Source organism: Callithrix jacchus, chromosome 10 (assembly GCF_049354715.1).
Source record: "Callithrix jacchus isolate 240 chromosome 10, calJac240_pri, whole genome shotgun sequence".
NCBI lineage: Eukaryota > Metazoa > Chordata > Mammalia > Primates > Cebidae > Callithrix > Callithrix jacchus.
In genome coordinates, this window is record NC_133511.1 from 5,377,795 (window position 1) to 5,397,672 (window position 19,878).

At 37.1% G+C, this 19,878-nt stretch overlaps 1 protein-coding gene across 2 annotated transcripts in view; it reads right to left on the reverse strand.

Annotated features, from left to right (window-relative positions):
• The window catches only part of LOC118145584 (uncharacterized), a 440,827-nt gene that overhangs the window by 364,468 nt on the left and 56,481 nt on the right, over positions 1–19,878 (reverse strand). The window lies entirely within an intron of this gene.

Below are 19,878 nucleotides of genomic sequence, written 5' to 3' on the forward strand. Positions count from 1 at the left end.
TACCCCTCACTACATGAGTGTTGAATAAATGAAATTTTATAAATAGAAGGTTAAAGCCTGAGATTTTGTTTTTAACATTCTGTTGAATAATGATTGTTTTGTGTTATACATTTTGTTAGTTGTTTCTACCCTCCAGAGACAAGAAGAAGAAAGGAATTTAGGATAGAAAATCTAGGAGGTTTCTGATGGCTGAATTTCAAAATTACTAACATTAGCATTGGTTACTGAGAGCCACTGTGGGATCTCTGTCTGTGCAGGTGTTCACGCATAACTCAGAAGTGTATCTGTGTGCTTCCTAGTTGCTAGCTGGAAGACATTTTCCAAAATCCTGTGATGTGCTATTAATCTGGCATATGTATTTTGACTCTTTCTGATAAATTAATGTGACAGTGGCAATGAAGCTATTAGACATAGAAATACTACTCGATACCTTCAAGTAAGAGTAATCCAGAATATACCTCATTAAAGCATTGTGTTATTCCCAGCGTTTTCCAAAATGCATAAATGTCAAAATGCTAATTAGAGCTACTGTTTTCGCATTGCTTACTTGTCACAGCTAAGGTAATTTCACTGTTTATATGAGAGCAGCGGGCTGTACAATCTTTCTGTCAATTGTTTTTACAATTAGTAACAAATTGGTTGGGTTTTTTTTTTTTTTGGTTGGAATTAATTTGTTCCCAACTACTGGCACCAATTATGTATCAAAAACAGATTGCTTTGCCCCTGTAGTCTTAGCCATGAAATGTTCCTTCGAAAACTGTGGTCCTGAACTAAACCATAAATTGTGACTTGAATTGATAGAGGAATATCAGGATTCCCTCTTCCAAAAATATCACAAATTCACTGATATAGACAATTCTCAACAATAATGCTTTCCAGATGATCTTTTAAAAATGCAACATTTCCTAAAATAGGTTACAGTTTGGTATAATTTAACAGCCTATAGATTATTTTTCTGAAATGAGAGGTTCAGATTGTATGAATCATTGGATACTTGTGGGGAAGATTGTCACTGTGAGTTTAGAAATGGAAACAACAATACTGCTGTTTTGTTAAGACTTAGCAAACGTTACTGTTTGCTAAGACTGATGAAACAAAGTACCACAAACTCATCACTTAACCAACAGAAATTTATTTTTTCACAGTGCTAGAGTTTAGAAGTCCAACATCATGGTGGTGGCAGTGTTAGTTTTTTTCTGCGGATTTTAGAAAAAGGATGAATTCTAGACCTCGCTCTTTGGCTTGTAGATGACTGTCTTCTCTGAGTCTTTTTACGTCATCTTTCCTCTGTGTGTGTCTGTAAGTTTTCTCTTTATATGAACACCAGACACCAGTCATGTTGGATCAGGGGTTTATCATGCTGCAGTATGACCTATCTTAACTAACTATATCTGCAACAACCTATCTCCAAATAAAGTTACCGTCCCCATTGACATTAAGTGAAATTGTACATATCAAAATGAATTCCTTGACTTTCACGGTTATTGTGAAATAACCATGAATGCATAATATTTTGAGTAATTGATAAAACTTGATTTCTACTAGGCATATTGGCAAAAGACATTAGAAGGGTGTTATGTAGTGAGAAATGCATGCCAAGTCCAGTGACTTTTCGGCATATAACAATGCTGTGCCCTGCTGCCAAACAAGTGTCTAACATATGTGCTGACCGAGATTGCTGGCTGGAAGGATGTTGCTAGAAAGATGTGGTGTCACAGTGTAGTGTGAAAGTGTGTTTTGCTTCTCAAACACATGCTGTGGAAATGAGAATTATTAAACTTTAAAAGCCAATTGCTAAGTGAAATAATTGCTGAGAAACCAGAACTGTTGAAAGAACAGCAGTTCATTAAGACAAACACCTCAGAGGCCAAGAAAGCATCTGTGTACTGGGGGAGAATTTATGTGGCCAGATAGTAATATCTGTACATGAGAATGATTTTAGGTCTTTCAAAGATATGGGAACCCCAGTGTTCCACAAGGAAGACGTAGCTATTAACCATCACCCACTGTGCCTGACTGAAGTGGGTCAGTTCCTTCCTAAGGCTGATTATTTTTCTGGCTGGGTTAAAAACAGTGTATATGAATTACCAGGATTCTTCATCTTTACACATTAGCCCTGAAAAATAAGTACTCTGTAAAAATGGAGAAATAGTTCTGATGTAAAATCCTTCATTGTTTCTGATTGGCTCTGCACGATTTCTCTGTTTTCTACCTCACCCATTTTGGCTGATGCCCATCTTTCTCTTCGTTGGGTTCAATTCATTTCTTCAAATTTCCCATGGTCTTTGCATTCTCCAATCTTCACATAGCCTAGTCTCCTTGCCTAGAATGCTCTTCCTCCTCGATTTTTATTACATTAACTCTTTTTCATTATTAAGACCCAATTCGACTTGGGAACGCCTTCAGAAAGCTTTCTCTAAACTTCAAACTATGAAAATTATTTGTGTCACATTTTCCCATGGTTTCACTACACTCCTAGAGTTACTTGTTGATCTGGAATCTTTTGTCCAACTCCCTTAGCTATATGAGAACACAGAGTGTGTCTGTCATGTTTAACACCATGTGTCAAGGAGCCAGACCACTGTCTATTGAGATTATAGTGATTATGCTGTCAAATAACTTTGCAATAAAAACATCTTTGAAATTTATCATTATTTATGTAAAATTAATGAAATCAAATAGTCACTTTAAAGGTACTAAAGCTAAACCTCTCCGAAGAGTAAAAGTAAAAGTATTTAGAGAAACTACCTTATAATAATTGCCCATTGATTTATAAATGCCTTTTGTATATATATTGTAAGTATTATGAGGATACAAACATCTCTTTTCTAGTCAAGGGTAATGACATAGCACTCTTTATTCCTTTATAGCCCCAGACCATAGTTCAGTCTTTTTCATAAACAAAAAATTACATTAAATTAAGTGAAGTAACAATTATTTGCAAACACTAATCACTTTATTAAGTAGACAAAGATGAACTTAAAAATAGATTGAATAGGCCAGATGCAGTGGCTCGTGCCTGTAATCCCAACACTTTGGGAGGCCATTCAGAGGGGACTGCTTGAGCCCAAGAATTTTAGAACAGCCTGAGCAACATGGTGAGACTGTCTCCACCAAAATAACTAAGGAAAAAAAATTAGCAGGGCATGGTGGTGCACACCTGTGGTCCCAGCTACTCTGGGCTGCTCACTTGAGCCCTAGAGGTTGAGCTGGGATTACAACACTGCACTCCAACCTGGGTGACAGGCTGTCTCAAAAAAAAAAAAAAGGAAAAAGAAAAAAGTTGGGTAAATTTAATAATTATATTAATTTAAAGAGTTACCAAAAAACACAAAGTTATCAATATACCTCTCTTGAATCCCCTTCCAAACCATTAATACTCGTTTAAGATTGTGGGTTCTGTTAAATCAATTGAAATAGGGAAAAATATATCAATAATGGTAATAAATATAAACTTACCAGTTAAACAACAGAGATTCTGAGATTTAAAAAATAAAATCTAACTGGCAATATTAACAAAATACAGACCTTTAACATAAACACATGGAAAGATTCAAAAGTATAGAGGAAAAAGATACTACAGAGAAATACTAATCAAAAACCAACTTCTGTAGGAATAGTAATATTACATATTTCAATGTTTAAATAAGTCTATATTGGACATAAAGTTTTAGATCATAATCACATTTAACTTACTATAAAGTTATAACAATTGTAAATATCTATGAAAAATAAAATAGCTTCATATGATATAAGGCAAAAATCAATAAAAATTATATTTGAAAATTGACATACCTACCATTGTAATGAAAGACTTCGATAAACCTCTCTTTTAAATATTGATAAGTACAATACAGAAAATTAGGAAAGTTATAGAAAATTGGGCAATACAATTAGTTTAATAAAAATGAATATACATAAAACTTTGTGCCAGTTAGAGAACATCTTTTCCTCTCAAACACACTGGAGCAGTTTCAAGATTAATCATGGATTAGGTCACAGATTCTGGGATGCAGGGAAGACTCCATAGTCCACCCTGTGAAACAAGGAATAGCCCAATCTCAGGCATTAGGAGACTCAGTCTGACTTACTTATGTAAAAATTTCCGTGAAAATGTTCTCCCTTTTGCCCTATGTGTGTTCTTATAATTTACATTTTTCATAAAGTAAAAATTTTCAGAGACTGGTCTGGCTGTGTCTGTGCTCTGGGAACTAAAAGAACTTCATTAAAATTGAATTTGGGGGGATCCCAAGATGACTGAATAAGAGGCAGCTCCCAGAAAGCAGCTCCCGCTGAGAGAGATGCAGAAGTCGAGTGGTCTCCACAATTCCAAACAAGGTACCATGTTCATTTTGTGGGTCTGGTTGGACAGTGGGTATAAATCAAATAGGGCAAGTTGAGGCAAGGTGGCGCACTGCCCCACCCAGGTGGTGCATGCAACCAACCAAAGAAGTGGGGAATCTCCCCATCTGGGACTTCGGTTCCAGTACAGCGCTCCACCCGAGCCCTCTATAACCCACAGAACAGGAGATCCTTGCTGGGCTGAAAAGCCTTGGTGAGCTGCCTGAACAGAGCAGAACAGCAACTTCAGCCAGCACCAGGGCTGTCAGCACAGATCTAGGTAGAAGCACTGGCTGACACAAAAGCCAGAAAGCTGGCTGCACGGAGCTACCTGTCCCCCAGAAAGAAGGGAACTGAAAGCAGGGAAACAGCCCAGAAGGAAGGACAGGTCACCCTGCCCCCAGCACCCACACAAAGCCCAGCAGGTTAAAAGACTCTCACTCCCGAGTTTTGCACCCAGAACATCCATTAGAGAGTGACCAGGTATGATGAAGCTCTGCAGTGGGGGACAGGCAGCTGCCATTGCAGAAGCCAGCCTAAATTTCCTGAGTAAATGAGAGAAGCAGCAGCTCCACTGAATCCATGGCAGCCCAGCAGCGCCTCTGCAGGAAGACAAAGGAAAGGCTGCCTCCCTAAGCAGCTACCTGAGATCAAAACTATATAAATCCAACAAAATGGGAAGAAATCAGTGCAAGAAGAATGAAACCATCAAAAAACCAGAACGCCTCTCCCCCGTCATGAGGTCACAACTCCTCACCAGCAAGGGAACAAAGCTGGATGGAGAATTAATTTGATGAATTGACAGAAGCAGGCTTCAGAAGGTGGGTAATAACGAACTTCTTTGAGTTAAAGGAACATGTTCTAATCCAATGCAAAAAACTAGAAACCTTTAAAAAACATTAGACGAAATGCTAACTAGAATAACCAGCATAGAGAAGAACATAAATGACTTGATGGAGCTGAAAAACACAGCACAAGAACTTCCTGGAGCATACACAAGTTTTAATCACTGAATAGATCAAGCAGAAGAAAGGATATCAGAGACTGAAGATTAACTCAATGAAATAAAATGAGAAGGCAAGAAAAGAGAACAAAAAGTGAAAAGAAATGAATACAGCCTTCAAGAAATATAGGATTATGTGAAAAGACCTATTCTATGTTTGATTAGTGTGCTGGAAGATGACGGGGAGATTGAATCCAAGCTGGAAAACACTCTACAGGATATTATCCAGGAGAACTTCCCCAACCTGGTAAGGCAGGCCAACATTCAAAAACAGTAAATACAGAGAATACCACAAAGATACTCCTTTAGAAGAGCAACCCTCAGGCACATAATCATCAGATTGACCAGGGTTGAAACAAAGAAAAAAATGCTAAGGGAAGTCAGAGAGAAAGGTCAAGTCACCCACAAAGGGAAGCAGATCATACTCACAATGGATCTCTCCACAGAAACCCTACAAGCCAGAAAAGAGTGGGGGCCAATATTCAACATCTTTAAAGAAAAGAACTTTTGACCCAGAATCTCATATCCAGCCAAACTATGATTCATAAGTGATGGAGAAATAAAATCCTTTATGGACAAGCAATTGCTGAGAGATTTTATCACTACCAGACCTGCCCTACAAGAGCACCTGAAGGGAGCAATAAACACAGAAAGGAAAAACCAGTAGCAGCCACTGCAATAAAAGAACCAAATGGTAAAGACCAACTATGCAATGAAGAAATTACGCCAACCAAAGGGCAAAACAACCAACCAGTAATAAAATGGCAAGATCAAATTCACACATAACAATATTAACTTTAAATGTAAATGGACTAAATGCCCCAATCAAAAGACACAGGCTGGCAAACTGGATAAAAAGCCAAGAACCACTGGTGTGTTATATTCAGGAGACCTTTCTCATGTGCAAAGACACACATAGACTCAAAATAAAGGGATGGAAGAAGATTTACCAAGCAAATGGAGAGCAAAAAAAAAGCAGGGGTGGCAATCCTAGTCTCTGATAAAAGGGACATTAAACCAACAAAAGTCAAAAGAGACAAAGAAGGGCATTACATTCATTTCTTTTCACTTTTTGTTCTCTTTTCTTGCCTTCTCATTTTATTTCATTGAGTTAATCTTCAGTCTCTGATATCCTTTCTTCTGCTTGATCTATTCAGTGATTAAATAGATCATACATAAAAGGATCAATAAAACAAGAAGAGCGTACTATTCTAGATATATATGCACCCAATACAGGAGCACCCAGATAATAAAGGTCTCTTAACAACCTACAAAGAGACTTATATTCCCATACAATAATAGTGGGAGACTTTAACACTCCACTGTCAATATTAGACAGATCAATGAGAGAAAAATCAACAAGGAAATCCAGGACTTGAATGCAGATCTGGACCAAGTGAACTTAATAGATATTTACAGAACTCACCACCCCAAATTCACAGAATATACATTCTCAGTACCACATCACACCTACTCTAAAATTGACCCCATAATTGGAAGTAAATCATTCCTCAGCAAATGCAAAAGAATGAAAATCATAACTAACAGTCTCTCAGACCACGGTGCAATCAAATTAGAACTCAAGATTAAGAAACTAACTCAAAACCTCACAACTTCATGGAAACTGAACAACTGGCTCCTGAATGTGGACTGGATAAACAGTGAAATGAAGGCAGAAATAAAGATGTTCTTCGAAACCAAGGAGAATGAAGACACAGCATACCAGAATCTCTGGGACACATTTAAAGCAGTGTCTAGAGGGAAATTCATAGCAATAAATTCCCAAATGAGAATCAAGGAAAGGTCTAAAATCGACATCCTGTCATCAAAATTGAAAGAGCTAGAGGAGCAAGATCAAAAAAATCCAAAAGCTAGCAGAAGAAAAGAAATAGCCAAGATCAGAGCAGAACTAAAGGACACAGAGACACAAAAACCCTTCAAAAAATCAACAAATCAAGGAGCTGGTTTTTTTAAGAGATCAACAAAATAGACAGAACACTAGCCACACTAATAAAAAAGAAAAAGAGAGAAGAATCAAATAGATGCAATAAACCATCAGATATTACTACAAACAACTCTATGTGCACAAATCAGTAAACCTGGAAGAAATGGATAAATTCCTAGGCACTTGCACTCTCCCAAGACTAAATGAGGAAGAAGTTGAAACCCTGAATAGACCAATAATAAGGGCTGAAGTTTAAGCAGCAATTAATAGCCTGCCAACTAAAAAAAGCCCAGGTCCAGATGGGTTTACAGCTGACTTCGACCAGACATTCAAAGAGGAGCTGGTACCATTCCTTCTGAAACTCTTCCAAACAATACAAAAAGAGGGAATCCTCCCCAACTCATTTTATGAGACCAACATCATCCTATTACCAAAACCGGAAGAGATACAACTAAAAAAGAAAACTTCAGGCCAATATCCATGATGAACATAGATGCAAAAATCTTCAATAAAATCCTGGCAAACAGCATGCAACCGCACATCAAAAAGCTTATCCATCGTGATCAAGTAGGCTTCATCCTAAGGAAGCAAGACTGATTCAACATACACACGTCTATAAATGTAATCCATCACATAAACAGCACCAAAGACAAAAAACACATGATTATCTCAATAGGTGCAGGGAAGGCTTTTGACAAAATTCAACAGCACTTTATGCTAAAAACCCTCAATAAACTAGGTATCCATGGAACATATCAAAAATAATAAAAGCTATTTATGACAAACCCACAGCCAATATCATACTGAATGGGCAAAAACTGGAAGCATTCCCTTTGAAATCTGGCACAAGATAAGGATGCCCTCTATCGCCACTCCTATTCAATAAAGTATTAAAAGTTCTAGCCAGAGCAATCGGGCATGAAACAGAAACAAAGGGTATTCAATTAGGAAAAGAGGAAGCCAAATTGTCTCTATTTGCAGACAACATGAGTGTATATTTAGAAGACCCCATCTTCTCAGCCCAATAGCTCCTGAAACTGATAAGCAACTTCAGCAAAGTCTCAGGATACAAAATCAACATGCAGAAATCACCAATAACAGACAAACAGAGAGCCAAATCAGGAACAAACTGCCATTCACAATTGCTACAAAAAGAATAAAATACCTACGAATACAACTAACAAAAAATGTAAAGGACCTCTTCAAGGAGAACTACAAACCATTGCCCAATGAACTAAGAGAGGACACAAACAGATGGAGAAACATTTCATGCTCATAGTTAGGAAGAATTAATATCATGAAAATGGCCATACTGTCCAAAGTAATTTAAAACTACCCCCATCAAGCTACCAATGACCTTCTTCACAGAACTGGAAAAACTCACTTCAAACTTTATATGAAACCAAATGAGAGCCCACATAGCCAAAACGATCCTAAACAAAAAGAACAAAGCTGGAGGCATGACACTGCCTGACATCAAACTATACTACAAGGCCACAGTACTCAAAACAGCATGGTACTGGTATCAAAACAGAGATACAGACCAATGGAACAGACAGAGGCCTCAGAAGCAGCATCACACATCTACAATCACCTGATCTTTGACAAACCTCACAAAAACAAGCAATGGGGAAAGGATTCCCTGTTTAATAAATGGTGTTGGGATAACTGACTAGCAATGTGCTGAAAGCAGAAACTGGATCCCTTCCTGACACCTTACACTAAAATTAACTACAGACAGATTAAAGATCTAAACGTAAGACCTAACACCATAAAAACCCTAGAAGAAAACCTAAGCAAAACCATTCAGGACATAGGCATAGGCAAGGACTTCATGGCTAAAACACCAAAAGCATTGGCAACAAAAGCCAAAATAGACAAATGGGATCTAATTAAACTCCAGAGCTTCTGTGCAGCAAAGGAAACAATTATTAGAGTGAACCAACAACCAACAGAATGGGAAAAAAATTTTGCAATCTACCCATCTGGCAAAGGGCTTATATCCAGAATTTACAAAGAACTAAAGCAGATTTACAAGAAAAAACAAACCCATTCAAAAGTGGGTGAAGGATATGAACAGACACTTTTCAAAAGAAGACATATATGAAGCCAACAAACATATGAAAAAATGCTCATCTTCACAGGTCATTAGAGAAATGCAGATCAAAACCACACTGAGATACCATCTTACACCAGTTAGAATGGCAATCAGTATAAAATCAGGAAACAACAGATGCTGGAGAGGATATAGAGAAATAGAAACAGTTTTACACTGTTGGTGGGAGTGCTAATTAGTGCAACCATTGTGGAAGACAGTGTGGTGATTCCTCAAGGACCTAGAAACTGAAATAATACCATTTGACCCAGCAATCTCATTACTGGGTATATACCCAAAGGATTATAAATTGTTCTATTATAAAGACACATGCACATACATGTATGTTCATTGCAGCTCTGTTTACAATAGCAAAGACCTGGAACCAACTCAAATGTCTATCAATGACAGACTGGATAAAGACAATGTGGCACATATACACCAGGGAATACTACACAGCCATAAAAAATGATGAGTTTGTGTCCTTCATAGGGACGTGGATGAATCTGGAAACCATCATTGTCAACAAACTGACACAAGAACAGAAAACCAAACACCACATTTTCTCACTCATAGGTGGATGTCAAACAATTAGGACACACGATGCAGGGAGGGGAGCATCACACGCTGTAGTCAGTTGGGAAGGGTAGGGGAGGGACAGCGAGGGTGTGGAGGGTAGACAGGGATAATGTGGGGTGAAATACTAGATATAGGTGATGGGGGCATGAAGGCAGCAAACCACCTTCTCATGTATGTACCTATGCAACGATCTTGCATGATCTGGACATGCACCCCAGAACCTAAAGTACAATTAATAGTTATGGCACTGAGATTCTGAGAATGAGTGATGATTGTGATGAAGAAGGCTGTGTGACTGACCAAAGGCCAGGCATCGAGCTACTTTTTAATCACTGCTGTAGAGAAATGTAAGAAAAGTAGTAGAAAGGGAGTGAATAATAGATAATTCCTTGATTTAGGAGGCCTTCCTTCTTAGCCACTCTGACTTTGTGGTGCTTTGCTTTAGTGACATTGGTGGTTTTCAGTTCCTTGGGCATGGATTTACCAGGTTTCAAACTTTGAAACTAACTTTGGAATTTGAAATTGCCCATGAAATGTTCTTACTCCTTCCTCCAGCCAAATTCATTCCTCAGGTCCCAGCTCAGATGTTACTTTCTACTGAAAAAATTCCTTACGAGTTCTATCTAAATGTCTCTCCAGTTATTAATTCTTTATTTCATTCATAGTATCTATCACTGCTTGCTTTTATAGGTATCTTTGTTAACATATATTTTATACATAGTTTAAATTTGTTTATTCCACTAGAGAATAAATGTTTTGAAATTAGAAACAATGTGATTTATTCACCACTACATATTCAGTACTTAAAATAGTGCCCGGCCGGGTGCGGTGGCTCATGCCTGTAATCCCAGCACAAGGCGGGTGGATCACAAGGTCAAGAGATCTAGACTATCCTGGTCAACATGGTGAAACCCTGACTCTACTAAAAATACAAAAAATTAGCTGGGCACTGTGGTGCATGCCTGTAATCCCAGCTACTCAGGAGGCTGAGGCAGGAGAATTGCCTGAACCCAGGAGGCAGAGGTTGCAGTGAGCTGAGATTGCGCCATTGCACTCCAGCCTGGGTAACAAGAGCGAAACTCCGTCTCAAAAAAAAAAAAAAAAAAGAGTAGGGGAGGGAGGGATGGGGATATCTTCTTCATAGCAAACAAATAAAAAGAAAAGTTCCCAATACATTTCAAATATCTAGTACACAAGATAAAATATGAATGTTAGTTCAGCCCACCCCATATATCCCCACCTATTCTTCTGCCACCATAGAAAATGGGATACAGAGTTATTTCATGATCAATTCTAGTTAGAAAGGTATAGAAATGCTAATTTTGGTTAAATATAAGGAAGGAGGTCTAATATTTATTGCTGTCTACCAGGAGATAAGATCCCTCCTTGCCTCTGGCCATGTTTAGAAAACAGATGATTACAAAAAAAAAAAATCTGCTTTGTAAAGCAGAAAATACTGGACAACCACAAAGGTGATTTCTAATTTGAAGATAGTACTAACCTAATCTTTCCTAATAGGAGTTGTATTTTTATCTCTTTTATCATTTTTGTCCTTCTTCTAGTTTTATTGTTTTGAACTTTGAACTAAATGCACTACAATTAAGCCTTAAAGTAAACTAGAAATATGCTTTAATTTGATTTACTACAGGCCAGAGTTTGCTATAATAAGGCAATTGTATCTTGGATTCCAGGAAATAACATTTAGATTCTGAATTGTCAAAAAGGAACTTGGCTTAATGTACTTTATCTTGTAAGCCGGTATTCCAGCATGAGTCATCATCTCTGATGACATCAGGATCTCAGAGACATCCAATGCTAAGAGGCACATTAATTAATAATTACATAATACCATAATTAGTTAGCAAATCAATTAAATCCATAATAATTAATAGTGAATTATATGAGATCATGAGCAATTTTATAAGTAATATAATTTCTCAGTGTTACTTTCAACATAGAATTTTGGGGTGAAATAAGAAGGTTTTCCACTGATAAGAGTATCATGTCACCACACACAAGAAAAATGTCTGAATTTACAACTATCACTGGAATATTTGATATTTTGTGGTATTTAAAGTTAAATTCTTCACTGTACTTCCTGAAAAGAGTTATGAAGAATAAATGATGAGGATCAAAATTTTTAAAAATTTGCCCAGAGAAAATGCTATCTCCAGCATCATAATTACAAAGTCCTTCATAAAAATTCAGACAGGTAAACTAGAGCTCTTGACTAGAAATATTTGGGATTCATAAAAAAAAAATACTTGGGATAGCCTAAGAACCCAACTTTTTACAAATGCCCCAGATGAATCCTGCAAACATCACAGTTTTGAAACTCATTGTCCTAAAATATAGTTGAGGATAATATATGAGAACATAAGCAAATTGTACTTAAAAATTATAATTCAGGTGAGTAGACTTTTAAGGTATTTCAAAGAACTAAAATACTTTTATGGATAATTCTCATCTTATAATATTATTTTGAAGCTACATAATCTCGTAGCAGAAGCAAAACAATTTTGTCCAGGTAGGAGGCACTGCGGAGGAGGACAAACTATTACCTGAGGGCCTAAATAACAATTGATTAATATACGGATATTGAAAATACAGATAAGCTGCAAAGTAAAGCTTGCTATAATACTGAGAGCCATCAGGTTCAAATGGGAACTTAGGTTTTATGGAATATTTAGCATATGGTTATTAAAAATGTAGGTGCAGAGGAAAAGCTTCCCATTCACTCTCTCTGTTTGTTTGGTTTTGTTTTTTGAGACAGGATCTCACTCCACTGCCTGGGATAAAATAGATTGGCACAGTTATGGCTTACTCTAGCCTTGATCTCCTTGGCTCAGGTGATTCTCCCACTTCGGCCTCCTGAGTAGCTAAGCTACAGTAACATGCCATCATGCCTGGCTATTTAAAAAAATATTTTGCATATGTGGGTTTTTCTCAAGTTGCCCAAACTGGTCTCAAACTTCTGGGCTCAAGTGATCCACCTGCCTCAGCCTCCCAAAGTTCTGGGATTATAGGTATGAGCCACCACATCCAGCCCCACTGACCCTTTCTGAAGTTTCACTGGAATGACTGACAATAGACAGGTGAATAGTAGAAAAAAATCATACAAATGTATTAACCTGTATATGGACGTGGGAATCCTGCAAATATGAGACTCAAACAAGGGTTGAGGCTTAAATACCCTCTTCCATCCTAGAGTGAAATGAGGGTCTGTCACTAATTTCAGAGGTGGTAAATGAAGAAGCCCAAAGAACAATGCCCAGAAACAAAGTTCCGCATTCTGTGGCAGGTGGTGGGAAGGTGAGGGGTAGACTTCTCTGTGAACAAAGTTTGTGTCTTTATGCAAATAAGGACTCCCAGATAATCTCTCAGAATTGTGCTTAGAAAAGAACAGATGAAAAGTCAGTTTGCTGGTGGTGACAGCCTTCAGTTTATTTTCTTTAGCAATTCATCTTTCCTTCTTATTTGATGAGATGTCTATGATGGGGGTCTCTAGACAATTGCATTTCTTTTGCAAATAAGGGTTATTAGTCAGATTTTAAAAAAAGAAAAAAAAAAAAAAACCCAGGCTGGGCACAGTAGCTCATGCCTGTAATCGGCACTTTGGAAGGCCGAGATGGAAGGATCACCTGAGCCTAGGAGTTTGAGACCACCCTGGGTAACAGAGTGAGACTCTGTCCCTACAACAAAAAGAAAAAAAGTAGCCAGTCATGGTGCATGCATCTGTAGTCCCAGCTACTCAAGAGGCTGATGCTGGAGTATCACTTGAGTCTGGTAAGTCAAGCCTGCTCTGAGCCGTGATTATGCCATTGCACTCCAGCCTGAGTAGCAGAGGAAGACCTTGTCTCAAAAAAAAAAAAAAAAAAAAAATATATATATATATATATATATATATATAGAGAGAGAGAGAGAGAGAGAGAGAGAGAAAATCTCCAGAGAGCATCCCTTTCTCCTCTTGGATGGGAAGGAAACAACAAAAGTTTAGGAAGCTATTGTTTCTGAGGCAACTTTTACAGCCATCTGATTTATTTTAATTCAAAGCATTCATTATGCCAGCATTTTCAAGTGTTGTTTTCTGTGTCCCAAAACTGCATTAACCAAATTATAGGATCATGGAATTGAAAGGGACCTCCAAATTCACCAAGTTCAACTCTTTATTGTTATTGAGTCAGCATTACAAATCCTTACAATATTGAAGTCTGTTTGTTCAGCAATTAAAAAGTTGCCCAACTTAGTTCAATGTCCAAACTCAAGTTTGTTTTACGCAAATATAAAGACAGATCATAAAGAAGGAAGCAAAGAAAGAAGGAAATAAAGAAAAATGGCTGGGCTACCATTTAGAGGTTGTTGTTCTCTATAAAATTCTTTCTTTGCTTCTTAAATGTATATAGAAAATGATAAATTTTATGGAAAACTGAGAGTCACATCTGGCAAGCTATTTTTGATCTACTGAGCTAGGAATAGCTACAAAAACACTTCCTCATAGAGACTTGCATAATCAATCATTTGCTGCTTTCCCTTGCACATCAGCATTAGTATTTTTGTTGTTGTTGTTGTTGTTGTTTTTTGTATTGCTAAGCTTTTCTGTCATCTTCCAGCATTAAAAGAGGTCAGAAAGGAATTTAGTTCAATTTTAAATTCAATAAAATTAGCAATGTATTTATCGAGTGAGAGTCCTTTGCTTGCCCTTTTCTAGACATAGTGGCAAAGACAGTAACCATCACAAGCTTCTACAGGTTTCTAATTTTATGAAAATTCTACTCTCCCCTCAAAAAAGAAAGAAATAGTAGGGCACCAAAAATAGATGTCCTAGAATTTGGGCTGAAGGAAAATGCTTATAAGAATTCAGAGTTGGGAGCAAGTACTCAGTATTAGTAGAAAGAGCTAGAGAGGGCTTTATGACAGACGGACATGTGAGCTGACTTGAAGTTTGATAAGCTTTGAAAAATTCTTCACCATATCTCAGGCAAAGAATGATTTGAAGGTTGGCATGAACATGACTGTGTAGAGATCAGTGAAGGGTAGGTAATCCTTCACAGAAACCTTTAAATGCCAAGAATAATCAACCCTTTCTCAGAGGGCTGCAGTCAAAAATATGAAATTTCCTGATGCCGTGTGTAACTAATTTACCTAAGAAGAGTTTAATTTCTGTGGCGTGGCTGACGGGATGATGATACTGTGAGTTTGTAACATCATTATATTTTTTCAAGCATGAGAATGAATTAGACTGTGCAAGGGGAATATGTGGAGAGGAAACAGATATTGAGGACAGAAACACAGGAGCAACATAATTGCTGAGTGGAAAGAGGTGGAGAATCCTGCCAAGACAGAGAACACATGGTCAGTGGTATAGGAGAACAAACAGTAGGGCAGAGGAATATTGATGGCTAGCGAGTGAAAAATGTCAATAAATAGTGTTCCATAGAGTCTAATGTGTCAGGGACTGTGCAATTATAACTATTGAAATGTTTTTATTAGATGGAGTCCATTGTTGAGCTTTACAAGGGCAGCTTCACTTGCAAGGTTCAGTAGAGAAATCAGACTTCAGGTGATGGGAACCAGAGCTGAGGAAGTGGAGGCAGTGAATTCCCACTGCTCTTCAAGACTTTGACTAACAACAGAAGAGACAGAAATCAAAGTAATTAGAAAAATAATGCTGTGTTGAAGTTGGAAGAAAGCCAGGAGGAAACAGAGGTATAGATCAAAACAGATCTCTATGGTGTGGGCTGGGAATAAGTGTTTAGAGAGAATTAAGTGAAAAAAATGAATGGGGATATTTACAATCTACAATAAATGAAGCAGCAGGGAGTGCATCTTCACCACCAATCACAGGAAACATGACAGCATTTTCTTAGATTAATCACTGTAAAAGGGGACACAGGAAGCAGAATAGGGGTAAAGAGAGGGATGCAGCTTGTTTTCTCTCCTCAAATAAATATCAGCAAAAAGAATGTATTATAAATACATGTTAGTTATAAATAAAAACTCTATTAAATAGCATTTAGTGTCTGCATAGTTTCCACAGGAAAAATCAAGAAATAGAGTGAAGGGAAACACGTAAGTTTTAAAAGGACACTAAATATAAGAAAATTTTTTTCAATATATATTTTCTTCTCTACTCATCTCAGGTTATAAAATCAACAACCTGTCATCCAGGGAACTATGATAGTGTTGCTTTGAGAAAAATAAAAGTTCATGTACAATGTCCATCAAGTGATACACTATCTGAGAGGAGTTAGAAAAAGCCAAAGAGAATATTCTAACATCTAAGTACTAAAATATACACACAAATAAAATGAGACCGAAGTAAAATAGGCATCATATTTATAATTTCAGTTCTATAAAATGCAAAACAAAATTTCTCACTATTCACTTCTGTCAAATATCTAACTTGCTCGTCTTCATGAGCAACTTTGACATTGGACCTCAGAAAAGATTCCATTTGTCTTATTACCGTGTTTTTTCTCATTTACTAACTTTTATTCAAATTTATTCACTTCCTGACTTATCATGTTTTGCATTATGTTGATGTTCAGTTGGAAATAGTTGTTTTCCTAGATTCTAATGATGTCTATGCCAGCAGCTGCAAGCTCACTGAGAACACAGCAAATGTGTATGCAGAGTACAAAATTCTTCCAATTAGGACTGCTGCTTAATTGGTAAGACTGCTGTCAAGTAGCATGACCACTGCAGTACATTTGAATCTGAATTTCGGGTAAATGTAGATATTTAGGAGCTTATTAGAGAATTTGCATGGAAATTGAAAGAGAAAATAGTTCATGTGTTTGAGGGAAACAAATCTAACTCAATTTTAAGATTATTATTTCCTTAAACTTGAGCAGTATAGCTAACTAGTTACATGTGTCAACTCTGGAGTTAGACATGGATAAGAATTCTAGCTACAACTCTTGGTGATCTTAGACAAAGTTCTTAACCCATCTGAACCTCAGTTGTTATATATGTAAAATGGAGACGATTAAATTATCTACATCTACGTCTTATGATTGTTTAAAACTTGAATTAAATGATATATGTCTATCACATAGATTAGTGATTGTCAATAAGTTCTCCATGATTCATAGCTACTATTTAGTCAAAGACGTATTAGAGAAAGTGTTCCAGGTTTCTTAATTCAATGTTATACATTATAGACTCAATAAATAAAGGTTTAAATACCTTTTTGATAAATTTTATTTCAATAGATTTTGGATGCTAGCTTGAAATAAAATATTTATTTTTAAATTTACAAGCACATATTTTGTGCCTTGCTTCAGAATTCCTCTATTTTCTTGGCAGATGTAACTTGCAAGTTTCTCTCCTCCTTGCCATACTGACTTCTGTTTGGTCTGTAGGGGTAGAAGTGATAAAATACTTTTCTTCACTCATAAAGCTTATGGCTGACGCTCCAATAACAGAAGATGGGTTAAGAAGGAAAAAAGCAAAAGATATTTATTTAATAAAAGTTTTACGTTACATGGGAGTCTTTAGAAATGAAGACCCAAACACTCAGGAAAACCCGTCTATTTTTATGCCTAAATTTGATGAAAAATGGGCAGCCATGTAAAAATGTAATTGGATAAAAAAGCATTATCTAATGGTAAGAAAGTGAGTGGGAAAACACAGCAGGACCTGTCTGTGTTTTTTCTTCTTGGTCTGTCTCTGTGGCATCCCTTCTTCCTAAATATAGAGCATTAGGTCTTCTGGAATGAGGATCTTATATCCTACCACTAGACAAGGAAGGTCAGAAAATTTCTTTATGGCCAAGTCCTACACAGAAAGGCTGGGGAAGCTTACAGTCATATTTCTAGGATTAAGACCTGCCTTGGGATAGAGGAATTCTTGTTTATATGGTTTGCCTTAAAGGAAGATGGAATACAAAAGAAAAAAGAGCAAGAGGAGTTTTGAAGGATACTTTGCTTCCGATGCCCTTCCAATATCCTTCAGTTCAAATATTGCCCAAGTGTCATCCTTTCAGGTATCATATTTTGAGCCCCAACAGGACCTCCGTGGATGTGACCGGGCTGATGGTGGTCAGGGATTTCCAAAGAAAGAATGGCCACACCCTTTCTCATACAGTGACAAACAAGTTTTTCTCATTAATGATGACGAACCATCAGCTGCCACAAAATTGCCATGTCTGATTCTACTCTATCAACCTAATCAAGCTCTTTGTGCCTACACTGATGCTTCTTCTCTTACTAGAAGTTCAGATGTTGGGACGATTAGCTAATCATCCCAAAAACAATTTTCAGACTTTATACAATTTATACAATTCATGTTCACCATGTTATCCCTTGGAATTTATAGTGAATGTGTTACCCCTTGAAATTTCTAGTGACTGCTGACTCAATAGTTGGACACTTACCATTTTAGCTACCTTCCATACCTACGTAGCAAGCCTGCAGGTTCTGCACATGTACCCCAGAACTTAAAGTATAATAATAAAAAGAGGAAACAGAAATGTATGCTCAGCAGGGTGAGTGGCAGAAGATATATATTTAATAAGCCATAGGACTCATGAATATTTACTAAGGAGAAACATGTGCATGCCAATGGAGCTTCATGATCCTTCATGGGTGGCATGTTCAAAAAATGGTGGTGTTAGCATGATTCAAGGGTGGAGTTTTTGGACCTCTAATATCAAAAGGTGGAACAAAGGACATGAAAACCCTTACTGGGCATCCTCTATAGCCTATCCAGGACCACTCCTAGGTTGCTGGTCTGTTATCAGGAAGAAATGTTGGCCAGCTGCTTTGTCTGACCAACAAAACAGAGGAGGAGTCCAGGCATGGCCTGAGATGATCAGCTCAAGGCAATAAAGGAATGAGTCACCTGTTACTTGTTTCCAGAGCTGGTTTCTTCTGCTTACTTTTTACAAAATAAATCTGGTTAAAAGTTAATAAGGGGCATATTGAGGCATGTCAAACCTCTCATCTTATCATGGCCAGGGACTCACTTTTTAAAGTTTTTCTGGGATCCCCTTGAAAAAGTAAGGGGTCCATTCAGTTGGCTGGAGAGGCTTAGGTTTTGATTTTTATTTCTGACTGTCTTGTCCCCATAAACTGTTTTGATATGCTCCAAACCCTATTCATTACTATAACTTTAAGATAGTGTGAACGTGTCAACAATCTGCCCCCCTTTTGTTGAGTTTTATATTTTGTATGACTCCCAGACATATATGTGCATGTTGACAAATTTGTTTACCTTATGTTCCTTTTAATCTGTCTATTATCAGTTTATGTTATAAACCAACTTATCAAACCTTCAGCAGAAAAATTTAAACTTCCCTACGATACTATCGATAAACAAACTTGAACAACCCTTTAGTCATTAATAAACAGGAATCCCTCAAACCTTCAGCAACTTGCTTACAATTGTCAGCAGATGTCTTTATGATTCATGGGTATGAAATTCAATCTTGCAGAGAATACTCCAGAATTCCATGTGGTACTCTAACATGATTCTGAGTTTTTTGGGTTTTTTTTTTGCTTTGTAATTAGTATATTAAGGAGACAATACATTTCAAGTATTGCTTAAATTCTGATACTCAGATTTAAGCATGTGAACATATGAGACTTTTAAACATAAAATTAAAGTTATTCATCATAATTTGCTATACTACCAATATTAGTTACTTTGGAACGTAAGTCGAATGGTTTAAAGTAATCCTGTAACATACCTAAAGAACACCTTCCTATATTATTCATGCAAATTACTTGTCCATGTAAAGGTCTTTTCACTTTCATTTCTACGTTACGCAGCTCTGAAGTCACTACTCGGGCTTATCATGGTCCACAGACAAGGAGTGGGGCAAATAACCAGGACTGGTCAAGATATATATGGAGATATATATATATGGATGGCACAGCAGAAGGAAACAATTTTGGAAGTGCAAGCCTTCAA